Below are 23188 nucleotides of genomic sequence, written 5' to 3'. Positions count from 1 at the left end.
GGACATAAAACCCAACAATTTGTAGCACAATACAAAACTTGTAACATCTCCAAAGCGGGCCATATCCATAGTGTCACCAGGATAAGGTTAAAGGAACTCGTTTTATAGAGAACCTTTGAGCGGAAGCAGATCGTTCAATTCCCATTTCGATTAAAACAAACATTGATAGTAAAACTGTACAGATTATGCATCATAACATATATTACAACATGCTTTTGAATAAGAAACAAGGTTCAAGAGATTATACCTTTGAAGAACTCTTCTTCACGTAAATCCCTCGAACTAACTCAAAATCCTCGAAAGATCACGAACCCCTCGAACAGTAGCCAAACTCGAACCACAAAGAAGAAGTACACTACCACTTGGTGACCTTGGTATTCTCGGTGTGAGAACCCAAGAGTGGTGGGCTCTGGCTATTTTGGTTAGGAGGGAGTTTAGGAGTTGGAGGAGGAAGAAGATTGAGGAAGAAACTCTCTTTCGCATAGGAAAACTCTCAATCATTTAGATAATAAAGTCTATCGCATAGACTCTGAGTTAATCGTGTAGTCTTTGTGTGTTTGTCATAGTGATTAGTCAGGGAAAAAAAATCTTATTTTTATTTATCCCAACATGCCACAAAAACTGATTAACTTCCACGAAGGTGGTTAGATAGAAAAAGAGAATTAATTATCAAATAATTAATAATTATAAATAAATATAATAACCAACTTATCATATTATATTTATAACCTATAGTTTTAATGTTGCATCATATACATTATAAACTATAGTTCTTTTTCTCTTTTTTATGGCATTTAATATAAATCATATTTACATTAAATTTAACAACTATGAATCTCATTCATAGAAAATATATTTGAATCACATTCAAATATTCATTCCTCCAATCAAACTATAATGTATCAAATACATTATATCAATTATATCATATATAATTGAACTAATTTAATTATATCATATATAATTAAATTTTCTCTTATTAATTTGAATATTTTAAATTAGCCCAAAAACCGATTCTTAACTAAATCCTTTTGAGCTACCAAGAAGACCTTATGGACCTGTAGCTTGAAGCTCCAACGATACGTGAATAATTAATTAAACTCTTTAATTACACTATCCTCCATCCATTAATTGTCGAGCACTCTATTAAAGACCGATAGCTATACTCTTCGCACTACAAATATATTTCTGTGTCCATTGGATATAACCAATCAACAGTAGGATCACCCTTCACAAATTGCTCGTAAGTACAGCTGGGCCAAATTACTGTTTTGCCCTTGTAGTTACATCTAACTCTTTAAGTACCCCTGATCCCTCTAATGAATAATAGATCATAGTCCTACTATGACTAAACCCCTCTTGGGTCAGGAGAAGGTGTGACCCACATTGTTCAAAATCCGAAATCAACCCTTAAGGGAGCAATTTATCTACTTACCCTGTCTTTGGGGAAGAAGTGAATTTCATCTTGTATAGCTGGGTTCCTAACTCCCCAATCAGACGAATCCCCAAAATGGTCGGCTTGTTGAGTCGGCGATCTGGCCACTCTCACCTATATAAATCAAAGGACCGCCCTCATAGTTCGGAGTTCACAACTCACTCAAGATTAAGGTCATGTTACCTATGGTCATCCTAGTGAAATGAAAGTCTCTATTATGAACGACATTATATAACGAGACTAAACATTTCGTGGTCCAGTCTTATATAAACTTCTTTGTATAGAATATCCTCGCTCGCATGTCGAATACATGAATGAATAGGATCAGATCATTTGTAGCACTTTACAACATTTGTAACATCTAAGGTACCCAGCCTTATCCATATACTACAGATCATTTAGGTTATCACTTAAACATGATCCACCTGTATGTTTCCACATACATATTTAAGTTATAACGATAACCTTGGATGTTAGTTTATTGCTTTGTGATTAATGCAACTAAAATATCATGTATTTTATAGACTAAGTGAATAAAATATCAAATATTATTAATCACAGATATGTTTGTTCATACAAGGTTTACAAACTATATGACCCTACGAGATTTAGGGCATCAACCCCAACAATCTCCCACTTTTCCTAAAGCTAGTGAGATGTATACGATAATCAATTTACAAGTACAAAAAACAATAAACTAGGGTATAACATGCCCAGTACAAGATCTCCCACTTACCCTAGTCCATCCGTGGTCTGTCCCATAGACCCATACTCTGTAGATGACCCTCAAACATTGTAGTCGTGAGGGCCTTTATAAATGGATCAGCAACGTTGTGCTTCAAAGCTATCTTCGTGACAATAACGTCCCCTCGATACACAATCTCTCGGATGAGATGATACTTCCACTCTATGATCTTCCCATGCTTATGACTCCTAGGTTCACAGGAATTAGCCACAACACCACTATTATCACAATAAAGTGTGATGGGCTTTAACATGTCTAGAACAACTTCCAGATCAGTCAGGAATTTCCTGAACTAAATGGCCTCCTTAGCAGCTTCACAAGCCGCTGCATACTCAGCCTCCATGGTGGAGTCCGTGATGCATTCTTGCTTGGTGCTTCGCCATACTACAGCCCCTTCATTAAGAGTGAACACTGATCATGATGTGGATTTCTGAGAATCCTATTAGTCTGAAAATCAGAATTCGTTTATCCTGTAAGGATCAAATTCTTAGAACCGAACACAAGCATGTAGTTCCTCATTCTCCGTAGATACTTGAGAATGTTCTTAACAGTTGTCCCATGATCATATCCTGGATTAGACTGATATCTGTTGACTATCCCTACTGCATAGCAGATGTCAGGTCTAGTACATAACATCGTATACATTAAACTGCTCACAGTAGATGCATAGGGGACACATCTGAAAGGAAAAAGGTCCCTTTTGGAGTTCTGCATCGAATATTTAATCAACATCTTGTCAATATACAATGCCCGAGACAATGCTAGCATTTTTTTCTTTCGATCTCAAAAGATCTTAACACCAAGAATAAATTGAGTCTCTCCCAAATATTTCATTTGAAATTGGGTCGCTAGCCGGTTCTTAACTGTAGTCAGTAAGCCTACATCATTCCAAATGGATAGGATATCATCTACGTACAACACTAGGAAAACTACTGAACTGTTGATGATCTTCTTGTGGACACAAGGCTCATCAACGTTCTGGTCAAAGCCATAAGATTTGATCGCAGTATCAAACCTTATATTCCAAGATTGAGATGCCTGTTTTAGTCTATAAATGGACTGATTAAGCTTGAACTATGAATCCCTCGGGTTGCACCATATAAATGGTTTCCTCAAGATTGCCATTCAGAAAGTAGTCTTGACATCATTTGCCATATCTAATAGTCATAATATAAGGTAATGGATAGGAGGATCCGGTTAGACTTTAGCATGGCAATAGGCGAGAAAATATCCTCATAGTCGACTCCTTCTACCTAGGTATAACCCTTTTCCACCAGTCTAGCCTTGAAGGTTTGCACCTTCCCATTAACACCCTGTTTCCTCTTGTAGATCCATTTACAACCTATAGGTTTAACCCCATCAGGTTGATCTATAAGATCCCAGACTGAATTGAAGTACATAGACTCCATTTCGAGATCCATGGCTTTAATCCTCTGTCAACATCCTCCATCACCTTCTTATAAACCAATGGATCCTCAACCTCGCTATCAATTACCACAGCTAGGATTTTAGGTAAACTAATAACGGGCAGAAATGCACGTTATTATAGTGCAAAGTTATAAAGCAATGCAGGATTGCGATGGTAAAAATATACAATATTGCATCCAACAGAATTAAGTTTACAACATTGCGATTGCATGCATCCATCACATTAAAACAACTAACTTATATATTTTATGCAGAAAAATGCATTGATGAAAGGCGAAAATGCGATCCGAAGAAATTAACGTCCGGGCGGATAAGAGATTGCGACCGCAAGGCTATGCGATCATTTGCGTTTGTGAAATTCTACTTAAGAAGGTGGCCGCACAGAGCTGGCGCATCAAGGTGGGCGTATCTGGGTGAAATCTTAATAAATCACGATGGGACAAAAAACTGGTGACGGTCGATTTCGAATTAAGTTGACAAGCCGTTAACGACATATGTAGCAAGTACACTCAACTTTTCGGTGACAATTATTCGGCGCATCAGACAGAGAATTAATGCCATCCCATCAGTGCAATCATAAGAAAGAAGAAGCTTTTCAACCTGAAGCTCTATAAATACCAAAGGCCGCCTTCAGTGAAGGAGTTCTTTCAGTTTATAGAATTTACCATATAGATATAACGAAAAGCTACCTGTAATCATTTCCTCTGCACCTGTAATCATACCAAAAAAATGCACTACTGAGCATTCTGAGAAAGTATGTAAAAGCAATTGGTTGGACGCTCGCAGACATTAGACGAATCAACCCCGCATACTGCATGCATAGGATTCGTCTCGAAGAGAATCACAAAGGATCGATCGAATATCAGCGTAGACTCAACCCTGTGATGAAGGAGGTCGTAAAAAAGGAGATAATCATGTGGTTAGACGCAGACATCATCTATGCAATAGCCGATAGCATGTGGGTCAGCCCCGTGTAATGCGTGCTGAAGAAAGAAGGGATGATGGTAGTCCTCAATGTAAATAACAAACTGATACCGCAAAGAACCGTCACGGGATGGTGGATTTGCATGGTCTACTGTAAATTAAATGTGCAACAAAGAAGGATTATTTCCCTTTACCTTTTATCGACCAAATGCTAGGTCGCCTAGTTGAAAATGATTTCTCCTGCTTCTTGGATGGATATGCTGGCAATAACCAGATCATGATTGCTTCTGAAGATCAAGAAAAAACCACATTCACCTGCCCGTATGGAACATTTTCATTTCGACGCATGCTGTTCGGCCTTTACAATGCACCAAGCACTTTCCAAAGGTGTATGATGGCCATCTTTTCTGAATATCTCGAAGACTCTGTAGAAATTTTCATGGATGACTTCTTTATGTATGGGAAAACATACGAAGTCTATCTCAAGAACCTGGAGAAGATATTGAAAAGATGTGAAGAGACAAACCTCGTGCTTAATTGGGAGAAATGCCATTTCATGGTGAAGGAAGACATTGTGCTTGGGCACAAGGTCTCCAAGGATTGGTTGGAGGTGGACAAGGCAAAAATTAAGGCGATTGAAAAGCTCCCACGTCCAGAGAGTGTAAAAGCTGTTAGGAGCTTCTTGGGACATGCTAGATTTTATAGACGTTTTGTCAAAGACTTTTCAAAGATTGTATGACCATTGAGTGCGTTTCTGGAGGCAGATAGAAAGTTTGACTTCGATGACCAATGCCTCAACGCATTCATGATTTTGAAGAACGCATTAACAACTGTACCTGTGTTGATCGCACCGGACTAAACACAAGCCTTTGAATTAATGTGCAACGCAAGCGGTTATGCGATTGGAGCATTGCTAGCGTAGAAGAGAAAAACAATACTACATCCCATCGCATATGCGAGTAAAACTTTGAATCCTACTCAAATAAACTACACCACCATAGAAAAAGAATTGCTTGCGGTGTTATTTCCATTGGAGAAATTCAGAGCTTATTTGCTAGGAACTAAAGTACTCATTCACATTGATCATTCGATGATAAAATATTTGATGACAAAGAAAGATGTGAAGCCGAGATTGATTAGATGGGTTCTCCTCCTCCAGGAATTCGATATGGAAATCATTGATCACAAGGGGACGGAGAACCATGTTGCGGACCATTTATCCAGATTAGAAAATCTAGAAGTTGACTGCAACTAGTCAGAAGTGAATACAACTTTCCTAGATGAGCAACTATTTAAGATTGAAGAATTGCCATGGTACGCAGACGTGGTAAATTTTATGGTTTGCGAGCAATTTCCCGAAGATTATACCGACCACCAAAAGAGGCGGCTCAGACATGAATGTAGATCATATTATTGGGACTGTCTCTTATACACATCTAGATGTGTATAAGAGACAGACACATTAACAACCGCATCTGTGTTGATCGCACCAGACTGGACACAACCCTTTGAACTAATGTGCGACGCAAGCGGTTATGCGATGGGAGCAGTGCTGGCACAGAAGAAGAAAACAATGCTACATCTCATCGCATATGCGAGTAAAACCTTGCAACTAGTCAGAAGTGTGCGCAACGTTCCCAGATGAGCAACTATTTAAGATTGAAGAATTGCCATGGTACGCAGACGTGGTAATTTTTTTGGTTTGCGAGCAATTTCCCGAAGATTATACCGATCACCAAAAGAGGTGGCTCAGACCAGATTCTGCGCCTGTGTGTACCGGATACTACTTACCAATGCATATTATCACAATGTCCTGACTCGCCATATGGAGAGCACTTTGGAGGCCATCGCATAGCAGCAAAAATATTACAAAGTGGCTATTATTGGTCAACACTATTCAAGGATGCAAGAGACTACGTGATGAAGTGTGACCGGTGCCAACGCACGGGTAATATTTCATAGAAGCATGCGATGCCCATGAACATCATTTTAGAACTGGAATTGTTCGACGTCTAGGGTATTGACTTCATGGGACCATTTCCACCATCGAATGGTCACAAATATATTCTGTTAGCCATCGACTACATTTCCAAGTGGGTAGAAGCGGTAGCATGCACCGCAAGTGATGCGGCGGTAGTTTCCAAGTTCCTGAAGAAAAATATTTTCACTCGTTTTGGCATTCCACGTGCCATAATAAGTGATGAAGGTTCCCACTTTGTCAATCACATCGTAAAAAATTTGCTACTCAAATATAATATCCTCCATAAAGTGGCCATCGCATACCATCCACAAACGAATGGTCAAGCTGAAGTGTCCAATCGGGAAATCAAGTTGATATTAGAGAAGGTGGTAAAGCCTTCACAAAAATATTAGGCAACAAAGCTGGACGATGCACTGTGGGCATACAGGTCTTCGTATAAGACACCTATAGGCATGTCTCCATATGCGTTGGTGTTTGGTAAAACATGTCATTTACCACTTGAGCTGGAGCACAAAGCGGTGTGGGCGGTGAAAAAGCTTAACTTCGACTTAAAGGCAGCAGGGGAAACAAGGAAACTCTAATTGGTCGAGCTTGATGAGTGGAGAACACAAGCTTATGAGAATACCAAAATTTACAAAGAACGAGCAAAATGTTGGCATGACAAACAACTATGTGGGAAGAATCTCCACGTCGGACAAAAGGTCTTACTTTTCAATTCGCGGCTACGGCTCTTTCCCGACAAATTAAAGTCATGCTGGTCCAGACCCTTTATAATAAAAAAATATACCCGCATGGCGCAGTTGAGCTGATTAATGAGGAAGGGATCCGCACGTTCAAGGTTAACGAGCAAAGAGTCAAGATATATTGCGGGGTTGATTTTCATCGAGAAAAGACCTCTGTAGACCTGAGAAATCTGGAATGAAGAAAAGTCGAGTGGCCCCTGTGTTGGCATGCGACAGAAAATCATCAGGGGCACAAGTCTTTGGAATATCCTTTTCTTACCAATGATTAATGAACTCTCACTACTCTTCTTTCTTTTAACTGTTATCGTATATTTATCTTTAAAAACAAATATTGTCAACTTTGTTCTTTTTTTCATTATTTGACCCTCTTAATGTTTTCTTTGCAACTTTCGTGGTGAAAGATTGCGGAGGCACTACACGAAAGACGCAACTAGCTTATTCCGCCACCGCAATCGAAGAGAGCAATTCGCCGCAAAGAAGAATGCGTTCTCAAATAATGCGGGCGACAGAGCAAAATTGGGGATTGTATCTTTCCTTGACTTTATTTATTCCAAATTTTGCACTATCACATCGCATTTTAACTTTGATCATTTTAGCATCGCATCCTCTTTAATCGGTGCAATCATTTAACATTGATTAATTTAGTAAGGCACCGCATTCTTTCTCTTTGCCAATTATGATTTCAATGATGAAACACATGCCTCTATTTTTTCGTATATACTAGAGTCAACTTAATTTTAGGACAGTCAACTCATGTAATATTTTTAGAAGTCAGTGGTCTGCTAGCTTTCTTTCAAACTGACCTTTTACGAAACTTCCTAAGAGCATCGCATGACCTCTTTCAATCTTTCAGCAATGGAGATATTGCTGCATTTAAATTTGGGGGTGCAGTATTCATTTTTCAACCTTACTATTTTTAGTTTCTACAAAATAAAAAAAAACGTTGCGATCGGATCCTACTTGTAGTAGGATGTCCACATGACACCCGTGAGGGCAAGCCAAAACGAAGGTAGGAATCATGATCAACACATAAATAAATGATCGCAACTTCGCTGCCAAATGGGCATGAGTTTAGACTGAGAAAGAGTGCCTTGCTCGTAGTTGGATGCCCGCATGATACCCATGGGGGCAAGCCAAAACGAAGGCTAGGCACTTGGATCGGCGCAAGGTCATAGAAAAAAAAATAGATGTCTAAAATACGCAAGGATAAAAATCATTTGAAAACACCCTAGTTGGAAAAAAGTTTTATGAAATAAATCATATGATGCCCTGGAATCTAGTAAAGTCTTTTTGAAGGTTAAACTTGCGGTCCCTAAATTATAGAAATATTTTAAGAGGCCTGGATAAAAATTAAGGAAATTTTGGTGCATAGGATTTGAATAAGGCATCCTTGAGAAATCTAGGAAAAAGAAGACAGTCTACTTTCTAAAGAAAATCTTTATGCTTGAGGATAAGCATTGTTTAAATTTGGAGGTGTGATAACGGGCATAAATGCATGTTATTATAGCATAAAGTTATAAAACAATATAGGATTGCGATGGTAAAAATATACAATATTGTGTCCAAAAGCATTAAGTTTACAACATTGTGATCACATCCGTCTGTCGCATTAAAACAACTAACTTATGTATTTTATGCAGAAAAATGTGTTGACGCAAGGCGAAAATGCAATCTGAAGAAATTAACGTCCGAACGCATAAAGGATTGTGACCGCAAGGCTATGCGATCATTTGTGTTCATGAATTCTGCTCAAGAAGGTGTCCGCATAGAGCTGGCGCATCAAGGTGGGCACATCTAGGTGAAAGCTTAATAAATCACGATGGGACAGAAAGCTGATGACGGTCGATTCCGAGTTAAGTTGACAAGCTGTCAACGACATACTGTAGCAAGTACACTCAACTTTTTGGTGACAATTATTCGGCGCATCAGACAGAGGATTAATGCCATCCCATCAGTGCAATCATAAGAGAGAAGAAGCTTTTCAACCTAAAGCTCTATAAATACCGAAGGCCACCTTCAGTGAAGAAGTTCGCTCAGGTTACAGAATTTACCATATAGATAGAAGTAGCCTTGTTCATAGTTTTTCTTCTACTTAGAAGGCAGAAGTGAGTGAAGGGAGATTACACTGAAAGATTGTCTCGGTGAACTCGAAAGAGTGCCAGGGAGCATCGAAATCAGAGAGAGGGCCAACTCTGTTGGATACAAGAACATCTTTTGGGCAGAATAGAGATAACAGTATAAAAGCCTTGGGAAGCAAGATATTGCTACTAGGGTCTCTACCCTTATTTTCCATTGTCATTTTGTACTCTGAATCTATTTATAAAAATAGAAATTGCATCTTTATATCTGTCCACTCTCTGTACATTACGCATGAGTAGTTAAATCTGTCGAATGGGTTGAGAAGCACTTAGCTAGCATAACCTGAGATCTTCATTCTATGCGATTATCTTGTATTATGTATGCGTCATTCGTTCATTAGAGATACTCGGGAGGGTAGTCTAAGGATAGAATCTAGGCTTGAAAAAGTCAGATTAGAATCTAGGCTCAGGAGAGTCAGATTAGAACCGTATAATCAAGAGATAGAAGCTTAGGAATAAGTTCAGTTTGCTATTAACGCATCGCATGCACCCTAGAGATAGGATATGATTGTATGCAGTCGCCTTGTCCTTGTGTGCATCTTTTGTCATTGCATAGACAAGAAGTAGAGACTTAGGAATAAGCTCTATAGACATTATTGCATTCATTGCATGTGTACTAAATTAGGAGTTACTGCATTGCATTGGAAAATGAACTGTTATCGCATGAGTATAGTATGATCGCATAGCTTGAACGCATTCTGAAGAAATGCTACCTAAAGACCTTTTTAACCCGTTCCTCCATATACTCAGTGTATCTGTCGCATAATTACTCTTTTCTCAAATCCGCCGCATACTTTTTGTACCTTAAACAACAATCCAACCAACACCTTGATTTATTTGTTACCGCAAAGTGATCTAAAATTACCATCGCATACTGTTTTCCTTAGTCCCTATGTTCGACCCTAGGCTTACCAGGCAACTCAGTAGGATTTATACTTGGGTCTTACTGAGAAAACTTGCATGCACAATGAATATTCCACCGTCGCATTCTACTCCATTATTTCATCACATAAAATAACGCATCATAAACCCATATAGCGAATAGGTGGGTTTGCAACCCTCCCACTACATCGAAGTTCCCTCAACACTTGAGGTGGATTTGACCTACTAGATGAACCTACTTCAACAACTCTTGTTGAGGTACCAGGCTCTTTATCAACTCTTGTTGAAGATTCAGTAGTTTCTTTGGAAAGCTCATTCAACACGATTTTGCTTCTAGGTATGTGCTCCCTTATATGATCCTCCTCAAGAAAAATAGAATTTTTCGATACAAACACTTTGTTTTCTTTAGAATCATAGAAATAACCTCCTCTCATTCCCTTGGGGTAGCGTACAAATAGGCATAACCTAGAACGTGGTTCCATTTTCTTAGGATTAGCCTTAAGCACATGTGCTAGGCAACCCCAGATTCTGAAATGATGTAAACTAGCTTTACGACCATTCCATAACTCTAAAGGTGTTCTGGCAACACTCTTGGATGGAACATAGTTCATGATTATTAAGTTCAGTATCCACTACATAACCCCAAAACAAGTCGGTAAGAAAGCATGACTCATCATGGACTGAACCATGTCCAATAGGGTTTGATTTCTCCTCTCTGATACACCATTCTACTGAGGTGTACCAGGTGCTGAGAGTTGGGAAACTATTCGATGTTCTATCATATAGTTCTCGAATGATGAATCCAAAAACTCTCCACCTTGATCAGATCGAAATGTTTTAATCATTCTATTTAATGCATTTTCAACTTCAGCCTTGAATTCTTTGAACTTTTCAAAAGACTCAGACTTCTGTTGCATTACATAAATGTACCCATACCTTGAATAATCAGCAGTGAAAATGATGAAATATTCATAACTTCCTCAGGCTCTTACATTCATTAGACCACAAAGGTCTGAACAGTAGCTCTAGAGGTTCTTTGGCCCTATGACCTTTTCCAGTAAAAGGCCTTTTAGTCATTTTGTCTTCAAGGCATGACTCGCATACAAATAAAGAATTTTCTTCTAACTCACTTAGAAGTCCATTTTTCACAAATCTCTCAATCATATTAAGATTAATGTGTCCTAACCTTAGGTGCCAAAGTTGGGCATTTTCTTTAGGAGAAATTTTAAGTGTTATTTTGAGTTACGTCAGTTTTAAACATCTCTATGTTATGGAGAACATTTATTGCTAACGGCCTTAGCACATACAAATTGCTTTCTAGTTGTGCAGAACAAATATCAACACCATTATTTGTAATAAACATTTTATTAGAAGAGAAAAAGAGTTGATATTTACATTCAAGCAGACACTTTACAGAAACTAAGTTCCTCTTTAAATCGGGAACTACATGTACATCATTCAGAATGAGAAATTTGTTCTGTAAAGTCAATCGAAGACCTCCTATTGCCACAACTGAGACGACGTGTTCAGTTCCAACTAGCATTGTTATCTCACCAGCACTAAGCTGCCGCCAGTAATTAATTCACTAAAATGAAGAACAAACATGGTTAGTGGCCCCTGAGTCAATAATCTAGGCAGAATCATCATTCTAAACTAAACAAGTCTCAAAAACTAGTAAATCACATTTACCTTGTTTGGCTTTCTTCTTCTCAGTCAAATATCTGGGGCAGTTTCACTTCTAGTGCCCGTAGTGGGTTAGCAGGCGCCTTCCCCTTACCACCCTTCTTCTTCTTCCACTTTCTAGTGCCGGAGGAAGAAGGTGCAGACTTAGTTCTAGAGGTCGAACCTTTTGGATCTTTTTGGAAGATGAAGCAACATTTACTTCACCCTTCTTCTCCTTGCTTTTTAGCAAAGATTGGAAAGTCTGCAACTCATTGAGTAGAGTTGTAAGGCTGTAGTTAACTCTGTTCAAAACAACATTGCTAATAAAATGAAGGAAGCTTTTTGGTAAAGATTCCAGAATAATGCTAACCTGGCTGGCCTCATTGATGCTCGACCCGTTCATTTCCACCACATTGAAGTGGACCATCATATTGAAAACATGTTCCCTAAGAGATGTTCCTTCCTTCATTCGTGAGTCAAAGATGTAATTTAGAGCGTCGAGTCTGAGCTGCATGGACGGTTGTCTGAACATTCCCCATAGGGACTCCATGATCTCGCGTACAGTGACCATGGGCTCATGCTTCTTGGCCAAAACTTCGTTTAAGGTTGGCCAAGATGTGCGCTCGGGCTTTCTTGTTTGCCCGTGTTCAGGACTCATATGCGTCTCAAATAGTTCGAGCAGCAGTAGAAGGTGAAATAGGAGCACACTCCTCCGTAAGGACGAAGCAGAGATCATTGATGATTAGTATCGTATTAATGGTATTTTTCCAACTAGCGTAATTTTCGCCAGTTAATTTATCAGCGGCAAGCAGACTAAGTGTAGCAATAGCCATAATCAAATTGCTGAAAAATGAACAAACTTAATTAAGTATACTTGCATTAAACCAATTTTACAAAACCAATCATGTTTTAGCAAAATAGTCTAGTGTACCCTAAGTGACATCTATTTTGCAATGATACTTCAATGAGGCAGGACAAAACTCACCGTAGGGTGATCAAGTGCCTCTTCACTGAAATGAGAAAATCTCAACCATTAGATAGAAGCAACTCCTTGTAACTGAATCTAATAGTCACATTGTTCGATCCAGAATTTGTTAACATCCTTAACAATTCTGTGTAAGTGTAATCCCTCATTTTAGGTCATAGACTCCCATCCTAATGAGCCAACCTTAGGGAAAAGCCGACTAGGACAAGAGACTAAAGTAACCCTATCCATTTCTGGAGATCAAATAAAGAGTTGTTTAAAACTGCCATCCTTTAAGGGACACCCACGATGCCACGAGGTGATGCATAAAAACTTTATCGAACTTAATGATACAAAGGGATATGTTGTCACACGTCCCACTCCCACTTACTATGAGCATTCTCTCCATTCACCTTGGTATTGACCTACCCAAATACCACCCAAAAGGGGACACTCGTGTGGTGCCTAGATGCCGAGGATAGATCTCACGATGTGAACTTTTAGGGAGAAACGTGTAGAGGTTTAAGTGAAGTATCATATACCCCATTTACCTTCCACTAAATGTTCTACCTAGGGTTCATTAACTTAGAAAATCTGGCTACTGATTTTATCTAAGTGATTTGTTTAATTTGCTAAAAAACAACACTTGCTTTTCATGATTAAACAACTTTGATTCAAGTTTTATTAAACTCTTTAACAGACTTTCATCAAATTTGCATGCATGTGACAAATCTATCTAATTCTCCTTTCTAGGTAGGTTTCCAGGTAGGGGTGCGATGTTTCCATCGACTTAAGTACCCCAATCTAGCCAGAACCAACCTTAGTCAAAAGGTCCCTCATAGATACATTTGTTACATATTTAATCTTTTATTAGAATCAATTTAATCCTATTAAACCGATTTAAAAGATTAAACATAAATTTCTAATCTTATTAGAAACGTGATCTTAGGTTTATCTCAATCAAATTTTAAAACACTTTTAAAAAATGATTAAAGCCTAAGGTTTGCATGCAACTCTTTATTATTGATTTTAATTCTAATTTCATTAATTATAACACTTATAAATTAACCTAAGGTTCTGTCAACCATTGCAAGAATGACATACATAAGTTATTTATAACAATTATAAATAAACCTAAGGTTTTGTCATGCTTCATGCAATGTTTATTCATTACTAATATATGACTTTTATATAAACAAGTAATGAACTAATCTATAACGAACATTCCAAACATACATACAACCTTATATTATAACATTTATAATATAAATGATGCATGGATATGCTACAATACAAGCATATATTATAACTCTTATATTATATGATGCATGAGCATGCTTAAAGTAATTTAAATCATGTATACTAATATATAACACTTACAATATAAAATGATGCATGAAAATTAAATGCATAACCTATGGTGGGTTTTAAAACTATATAACATACATTATGACACATATAATAAACATACATCACATGCATATTTAAATAAAGTTGATAGGCCAGGATAGTAAATCTCAAAACCGGAAAAATGAAGGCTAAACTATTACAAAAGTTGAACTCCTCCGGTTTGGAACAAGTGAACTGGGTCTTGAATTGCTCGCCTTGAAGTCTTGCAGCTTGATCGTGTAGCAAACCTCCTAATCGTCGAGCAAGAGTGTCAAGTATAAATGATCGTGTAGCAAAAATCGCTTAGCTTTGGACTATGCGATGAGAATGAAAGTCCACGCGATCATGTAGCGTACATCGATTAGCGCATACCATGCGATCGTGTAGCTAAAGACTATGCGATGAACATGATAGTCTACATGATTGAGTAGCGTGAGCCGAGTATCGTATACTATGCGATCACGTAGCTAATGAATGTGTGATGAGCATGATAGCATACACGATCATTTAGCACGCATACCTTGCGTCAAGTATCAAATATCGCACGATCATTTACTCCTCGAGCATCTATGCGATCATGTATCCAATGCAACACGATCGTGTAGACAAGTCTACACGATCGCGTAGAATTAGCTCTTATACACATCTAGATGTGTATAAGACAAGTCTACACGATCGCGTAGAATTAGCCATGCGATCATTTAGCATATGCTACACGATCGTGTAGAAAAGTCTACACGAACGCATAGCGAAATCTAAACGATAGTTTAGCTCCAGCTACACGATGCGACCAACATTTCGTCTTCTCCATCGAAACGAACTGCAACCTTTGCGTTTGAAGCTTCATGAATAACTCAAAAAACAAAACGAATACAGACTCGATTGCAAGAATGATGCCCAAAAACACAGGAGCCCTTACAAATTAACTTTTATAATGTAAACAGAAAGCGAAAACAAAGATTACTACCCCGACTTTATCCATCAACAAACATCCACATACATTTAACGATTAAATGCAATGCAGATCTTAAAACCCACCAAACCGTAAATGATTTCAATACAATAAAATAGAATTTGAAATCAGAACACAACCTAACTTTGATACCAATTGAAGGAACTCGTATTATATAGAATCTTTGAGCCGAAGCAGATTGTCCAAATCCCATTTTGATTGAAACAAACAGTTACGGTAAAACAGTACAGATTAGGCATCATAACATAAATTACAGTATGCTTTTGAATAAGAAACAAGGTTCAAGAGATTATACCTTTGAAGAACTCCTCTTCACGTAAATCCCTCGAACTAACTAGAACTCCTCGAACGATCACGAACCCTCAAACAACAGCCAAACTCGAGCCACAAAGGAGAAGGACACTACCACTTAGTGACCTTGGTATTCTCGGTGTGAGAACCCAGTAGTGGTGGGTTCTGGCTATTTGGTTAGGAGGGAGTTTAGGAGTTGGAGGAGGAAGACGATTGAGGAAGAAACTCTCTATCGCATAGGAAAACTCTCAATCATTTAGATAGCAAAGTCTATCCCATAGATTCTGAGTTAATCGTGTAGTCTTTGTGTGTTTGTCGTAATGATTAGTCAGGGAAAAACAAAATCTTATTTTTATTTATCCCAACATGCCACAAAAATTGATTAACTTCCCACTAAGGTGGTTAGAGAGAAAAAGAGAATTAATTATCAAATAATTAATAATTATAAATAAATATGATAACCAATTTATCATATTATATTTATAACCTATAGTTTTAATATTGCATTATATACAATATAAACAATAGTTCTTTTTCTCTATTTTATGGAATTTAATATAAATCATATTTATATTAAATTTAACAACTATGAATCTCATTCCTAGAAAATATATTTGAATCACATTCAAATATTTATTCCTCCAATCAAACTATAATGTATCAAATACATTATATCAATTATATCATATATAATTGAACCATATATAATTAAATTCCCTCTTATTAATTTGAACATTTTAAATTAACCCAAAAACTGATTCTCAACTAAATCCTTTTGAGCTACCAAGTGGACCTTATGAACCTATAGCTTGAAGCTCCAACGATACGTGAATAATTAATTAAACTCTTTAATTACACTATCCTCTATCCATTAGTTGTCGAGCACTCCATTAAAGACCGATAGCTATACTCTTCGCACTACAGATATATTTATGTGTCCATTGGATATAACCAATCAACAGTAGGATCACCCTTCACAAATTGCTCGTAAGTACAGCTAGGCCAAATTACTATTTTATCCCTATAGTTACATCTAACTTCTAAAGTACCCTTGATCCCTCTAATGAATAATAGATCATAGTCCTACTATGACTAAACCCCTCTTGGGCCAGGAGAAGGTGTGACCCACATTGTTCAAAATCTGAAATCAACCCTTAAGGGAGCAATTTATCTACTTACCCTGTCTTTGGGGAAGAAGTGAATTTCATCTTGTATAGCTGAGTTCCTAACTCCCCAATCAGACGAATCCCGAAAATGGTCGGCTTGTTGAGTCGGCAATCTTGCCACTCTCACCCATACAAATCAAAGGACCATCCTCATAGGCAGGAGTTTACACCTCATTCAGGATTAAGGTCATGCTACCTATGGTCCTCCTAGTGAAATGAAAGTCTCTATTATGAATGGCATTATATAACGAGACTAAACATTTCATGATCCAGTCTTATACAAACTCCTTTGCATAGAATATCCCCACTCGCATGTCTAATACATGAATGATTAGGATCAGATCATTTATAGCACTACAGACCATTTAGGTTATCACTTAAACATGATCCACCTATATTCTCCACATACATGTTTAAGTTAAAACGATAACCTTAGATGTTAGTTTATTGGTTTGTGGTTAATGCAACTAAAATATCATATATTTCATAGACTAAGTGAATAAAATATCAAATATTATTAATCACAGATATGTTTATTCATACAAGGTTTACAAATTATAAGATCCTACAAAATTTAGGGCATCAACCCCAACAAAGGTACCCAGCCTTATCCATCTACTACAGATCGTTTAGGTTATCATTTAAACATGATCCACCCGTATGTCTCTACATACATGTTTAAATTACATAAAATAACCTTGGATCTTAGTTTCTTAGATTGAGTGTATACTCATAAATAACAATTATTTTATCAATAACAATTTGTTTATACAATATTTACAAACTAGGGGAATACAAGAGATTTAGGATATCAATCCCCACAAGAGGATAGTAGGGAAGATCAAGTGGTGGTCTACAAGGTGTTGTAGAGGAAATTCGAGTTTGAATTCAAGGATTGAAGAGTTCAACAAAGGTATGAATTTTAGAAACCCTACTTGTATTTTTTTGACCTTGTATGTTTCTTTGATAAAATCGATGGAATTAGAGTGCTTCAGATTCTAATTGGTTCTGCATGTTGAATGTCAATACCAACAAAACCTACTCCTGAGCATTGGTACTGAAGGTATGGTAAGGTATCTAGCTATATGATGATCCTTACTACAAATGTATGGTAAGGTAAGCTCTATGTTATTGACGTGTACGTAAGATCCTACTCAATTCTACCTGCATGTAAGATCTTTGTTATTGATGTTGATGAGATGAAGAAAAATGGCTCTCTCTCTCAGCTAAGATGATTAGGGATTGAGCAAAAAGGCTCTCTCGCATGTTCAGGCGAAGGAGTAGAGGATTTTTACAAGAAACGTTGATGAGTTTTAGTCTAAGTTTTTACATGCTATGATTTTATATTTTCAAAATTTTATTTTCGAACCCTGGAATGTGAATGTAAATTTTTTATTCTAAACATGTTTATATTGTTAACTAGAAAGTATGATTATTTAAAAGAAGTCACTCACTGGGCATTTTAAGATCACCTTTTATTAATGTTTTCCTCCACAGGTAGTAGTCAACGTCTTAAGGCCTAGCAGTTCTACAGTCAATCACTTCTCAAGAACAACAGGAACTTGAAGCTTAGGTGGCTCATCATGTTTTTGTTAAACTTGAGTCTTATGTTCGTACTAAGGGAAGTCGGGCTAGAGTTTCTATGGTTGTTGTAAATAGACTTACAGGACCCTTTAACTATGATATATGTGAATAAGTGTTATACTATAGGAGAATCTGTATGTTTAAGTTGTGTTGACTATGTGGTAATGGTCCATTATAAGATATAAATTGTTTATCAAGTACCAAGGGCGTTGGTTCATGGAAGTATGTTGGCAGTAATTGTCATAAGAGGGTTGGCAATTGTTGTCTTCAAACTTTTTCTCGGATTAGGAAGGTAATTCGGGAGAAGTTGTAACATGAACGGTGTTACTGAAACACATTCAAGTAGCATGGGAAAATAACCATCTCTCGGGTACAAGAATCAATAGTTTGAAACCACTTTCACAACCATTCAACATTCTTAAATCCACCATCAAGAGGTTTTTATATAAAACCATACAAATCGCAATTATATAAAATCAAGTGCCAAACTACATTTTCATAAATTCAACTCATATAAAACCAATGAGAGTTCAAAAATCATGATTCAAGCATTTTTGAAATAATAAACAAGTAAAATAGATCATGTCATCACATTTCATAAATCATGGCATACTATCATACTTATATATTTTTCATATCATATACTTAAAATGAAGCCACTCATGGATGAAACATATAGTTTATATTGAAAAAAGTTGAAAATAAACCACTCACAGTCACGGGCACGAGTTCCTTGGCTTATAATCCCTCCCGATCTCAATTTGACTTGAAAAAAATTCCTAAGGTTACTACACACTCACAAGAGATCAAATTAACCCTAAATAACCCTTAGTGATTCAATGTGACCAATTTGAACTTAATTTAACACCTAAACACTCACATTTTGCTCCTTAAGTTCATTTTTCTCAAATTATCCAAAATAGCTCAGAAATCACTTTAGAATCCAAAATTATTCATTTTAGGGTCAAAATATCAAGAAAATTCTAATTGGGCTTCAAAAATGCTCACCAACACCCAAAATGCTACACACACGGCTGGGTTGTCTAGGGGGTGGCTGGTAGCTACCTTTCCTAGTGAATTTCCTACTATAACCTGAAAGCTTAAAATACCATTTTCAATCAAATAAACTTGAAATAAATTTTATGAAACCAGAGGGACCTCTTATAAAAAGTTTTGGGTGCCAGAATCTTCTTCTGAGTGTTGAAAACTCCTTCAAAAACAGCAAACTTTGATTCACCCAATTTTCAGACAAACCTTGGTTTCCTTCAAGTTTTCTCACCTTCCCTGATCTCAAATCATTTAGAATCCTTTCATCTGGTTCAGAAATCATGAAAATAACACGGGTAAATTGGAAGAACTAGCGTTCCAAAAAGTACCATTTCACATCTTTTTCTTCAATCCAATCAATTTGAGTCAACCAGCTGCTTTTTGTCCTAATACGTTGATTCTTCTCATTCTTCGCTTCTCATTTTCATCGCTAATTAATTTTATCAAGTTAAATTAAATTTATAGATTTAGAAAATTAATTTAAAAATATTTTCCAACCCAAACACTTCTTTTCACTCTTGAACTACTTGTTTCTCTACCAAAAGTTTTTATTCCTTCTTTCTTTCTAACACTTAGCCCAATCACAACTCAATTATATAATTGGTCAAATAGTCAATAATATTACTAAGTTACTAAATAAATACAATTAAACTTACACTTGTAAAGTAATTTCCGGCTACCAACTTTAACACTTAGCAATAAAGCATGCTTAGGTCCATATAATCAAAGTGATTCATTAGGTAAATTCTAAATTCACTTATTTAAGGTAACCTAAGCATAAACAAGAGGAAAAGGGACTACGGTTGGTAAAAAGCCCGCAGGTACTCATCCTGATTGGGGCGGGGAATCCCTAGTTGACCGGGGACGGGGTTCAAACTGGGACACATTTACGGGGAGCATATCCCCGCTCGTCCCCAACCCCGAGCTATATATATATATATATATATATATATCAATAGTTTTAAGCTACTGTTTTATTTTTAAAATTTTTTAAAATCTTATTTCATAATATAATTAACTTTCATTTTTTTTATTGAATTTTAAAAATAACGAAATGTTAAAATATTTTTTTATTATTAAGTAAATAAATATAACAATAATCATACTAAATTGTTTACCTAAAAGTGTATCATCTTCAATAGAAATACAAAAAATTATTATTTTTAAATTAAATTTTTTTAAAAAAAATAATGGGCGGGGAATTTTTCCTTACAGGTACCCGATCCCCGAACGGGGAAATCCCGACCCCGACTCCTCAAAATAAGGAATGGGGAGTACATCCCTTGTTGGGGATGATGCCCTAAACTCTCGTTAGGTCTTGTAGTTTGTAAACACAGTTTTAAACAAATGCTTGTGATGTAATAATATATTATATTTTTCTTCACTTTTGTCTATGGAACATTGGATGTTTTAATTTCTTTACCATAAACCAATAAACTAAGTTCTATGGTTGTCGTTTGTAACTTAAGCATGTTTGTGGAGACATACAGGTGGATCATGTCTTAAGTGATAACTAAAATGGTCTGTAGTATATGGATATAGAAGGGAAACCTTATCCTGGTAACACTACGGATGTGACCCACTTTTTAGAACAGTTATAATAATGTGACTTGCTATAGATGGACTAATGCTGATCATTCATGTGGAGATATGCGAGCGGGGGCGTCCTATACAAAGGAGTTTGTATAAGACCGAACCACAAAGCATTATAGTCTCGTTATACAATGTCGTTCATGACAGAGACTTCACTTCACTAGGATGACCATAGGTAACATGACCTTAATCCTGAGTAAGTTGGAAACTCCGGCCTTTGAGGGTTGTCCTTTGATTTGCATGGGTGCAAGTGGCCAGATCACCAACTCAAACCTACCATTTTGGGGATTCGTCTGATTTGGGAGCTAAGAACTCAGCTACATAAGATGGAATCCACTTTTTCCCCCAAGCAGGGTAAGTAGATAGATTACTCCCTTAAGAGCTGATTCTAGGGCTTCAACAATGTGGCGCCACACACCTTCTCATAGCCCGAGAGGTGTTTACACATAGTATGATATGATTGAACTGATCAATTATATATATGATATAGTTGACATGATGTATGAGATACATTACTCACTCAAGCCTTTCAAGTCAGGGCAAATACTGAAACGAGTTTGAGTGGATCATCCAGGTCTTTCTTCTTGGCCTTGAAAGTTCCAAGGTCTATCTTTCTAGTAAGGCTGGACGTAATATCCACTTCCCCTTGTGGAGCAGGGCTTCTTTATGGAAAAAGGAGGAATGAGATGGGGGTGTCGAAATAATCAAATAATTAATTATTCTTGATCCCTATTCTTGGTTTCAATTTTTCCTAGTTTATCAGAACCTTTTTTTCTGATTCGAGGGGGATCCTGTTGAGTTCTTACACTTTCATGTCTACAACTCAGTTCATCTGATTATTACAGAGATGAACCTAAGCCGGAATATGAACAATAAAAGAAAATACCGACTAAACCGATCACAGGAATACCAGTTACGGTACCTATTATCCAAAGAGGAATCCTTCTAGTAGTCTCGGCCATTTGTCCCACTTCCCTCCCCATTTCATCAAGTGGTCGTGCTAGAGACAGAAACAGTCATAGATAATTATGAGATGATATCCCAATAGGAACGATTTCAGCGCCCCTCTCTAGATAAGAAGCAGAACGCGCTGCGTCTGCTTACTACTCTCGCTTTCTCTTCCTTGATCGTAGTTGGTACTACTTTCTCTTGCTGCTCAAGATGGTCGATTGTCGTGGATTAGCATCTCGAGGTTCTTTGATAGGCATGAAGAAATCATCTTGGTAGCAACCACCAAACCAATAGAACCAGGGTTAGCTCAGCTGCTGGTCCACAAGCAAGGTAAGTAGGTCCATTACCGGCCGGCGGAGGACCGAAAAGACCTAACNTCAGCTGCTGGTCCACAAGCAAGGTAAGTAGGTCCATTACCGGCCGGCGGAGGACCGAAAAGACCTAACAGAGTAATCCCTTATCTCGGATCGGAGATGCTGACGGGGCGGGAATCGAAGTGGGGGAGCTCTCTACCGCCTGTGTCTATCTCCTGTCAAGTATGCTCCCCCAGACATAGACTACGTAGAGGGTAGTATTGACTCTTAGAAAGATAAAATATCACTGCAAGAACATAAGATGTTGTTACGAATATAACTCCCGAGGGATCGACCACTATTCTAAATATAGTAAAGTAAGGCGGAGAACTGTTGTTCATTGGAGTGCGGAGGTTGTTCCCATCATTGAAGTCAGAGTGTGGGACTGAGCCTTCCGAATGATAAAGACAAAAAAGTGTTTCGTTTTGTTGGTTTAGAGGAAAATGATATAAATATGATTGATATCTAGTGGAGGAGAAAAGAACTATGGTTTATATGTTGCATTTGTTGTGATATTAAACTATAGGTTATAAATACAATATGATTATATTTATTTTTTAATTTAAATGATTATGGGATAATTGTTGTCCGAGTTTTTCTCTATAACCGATTGAGTTAGTGGGAGATTACATTCAGTTTTCGTAATTGAAGCATAAAATGAAAATAGTTTTCATTTTGCAAAGAATCAGACATTCGCTCACCGATTATGTATACTACCTATCGCATAGCAAACCGAGAGCATACACAACAACTCAAAGTTTCTAAATGATCGTATACACGCGCACAGTTTACTAAATGAATGCATAAGATTTACTAAACGATCATCTAGCTCTTTCTATGCGATCGCGCGCCTGAGCGTTTTACTAAACGATCGGCTATATGATCAAGCCCCTTTTACTACATGATTGTCTACCATTACCTAAATGATCAAGCATCTGT

At 37.2% G+C, this 23188-nt stretch overlaps 1 long non-coding RNA gene across 1 annotated transcript; it reads left to right on the top strand.

Annotated features, from left to right (window-relative positions):
- Positions 1-22129: 22129 nt before the first annotated feature.
- LOC120071917 lies at positions 22130-22681 on the top strand. The gene is made up of 2 exons (XR_005480369.1): positions 22130-22226; positions 22297-22681. It is a non-coding gene; the product is annotated as an uncharacterized LOC120071917 (long non-coding RNA).
- Positions 22682-23188: the final 507 nt, after the last annotated feature.

This window comes from Benincasa hispida, chromosome 2 (genome assembly GCF_009727055.1).
Source record: "Benincasa hispida cultivar B227 chromosome 2, ASM972705v1, whole genome shotgun sequence".
NCBI classification, from domain to species: domain Eukaryota; kingdom Viridiplantae; phylum Streptophyta; class Magnoliopsida; order Cucurbitales; family Cucurbitaceae; genus Benincasa; species Benincasa hispida.
This window is presented reverse-complemented; position numbering and strand designations above follow the sequence as displayed.